This window comes from Notothenia rossii (assembly GCF_949606895.1).
Source record: "Notothenia rossii genome assembly, chromosome: 9".
Taxonomy (NCBI): domain Eukaryota; kingdom Metazoa; phylum Chordata; class Actinopteri; order Perciformes; family Nototheniidae; genus Notothenia; species Notothenia rossii.
The window spans coordinates 13,703,607-13,704,530 of record NC_136907.1 but is presented as its reverse complement, the minus strand read 5'-3'; positions in this window follow the sequence as shown (position 1 = coordinate 13,704,530).

Here is a 924-nt window from a genome sequence, read left to right as displayed (position 1 = left end):
AAAGAAGTTATTGTCTGATGTTGATTTATTTGTTCACCCATCTGCACTAGTGGGGATGTCATGCTTTAAAAGTATAATTTATCAATGAGATCAACTACATAGACTGGATTGAAAAAAGAAGAAAAGTGTCAAACACCAAAACTCACTTTTGTATATTTAACTCTACTAGCATATTGCCCATATGTTGTCATTCCGATGGAGGTGAATTGAATGTCATCCTTTTCTGGAAGAAATAGCCTTAGTAATGTTTGACAGTGTCATAGGTTATCCAGAGTAACAGACACTATAATAATAGACACAGGTGCTGCTTTTTTCTCCACCCCCATTGTACAAGAAGGAAGCAGACATTCCAAAGAGGTATTTCAAATCCTGGGGTAATTCGATTACACTTTGCCTATGTGGTCTATCACAAGTGTTTCCTTTGTTTCACTCTGGTGAACAGACCCTTTTTATTTGTATTTGGCAATGCAACCGACTCCTTTCTCTCGTGTTATTTCAGTAGATCCAAGCAGATTTTCAGAGACTCTAATGTGTCACCGACGAAGTAGGCTATAGATACTGTATCATAGAAAATCTCCTTGCTCACTTTGGTCGTTTAGTGTTGAAGCATGTTCAGACCCACCAAACTACTGTTAATGTAATCACTTCAAACAGAAAACATCAGTGTCTTCAATAATCCTTCAGATACAGCGGTTTTCTGTCATTGCATTCTGTTTGGGATATTTTTGACTGGGTGGTCCAAATGATTCCATTAAATCAGAAGCGTCAACAATATTCATTAAAAGGACAGATAAACGTGTTTCTGTAAAACAATCATTAGATTCTGATTTGAAACAAACATTTCTACACGGGGGGGGGGGGGGGGGAACCCACTTGTAAAGGCACAGGCTTTCCCTGTTACTCTACTCAGTACTACAGAATTAA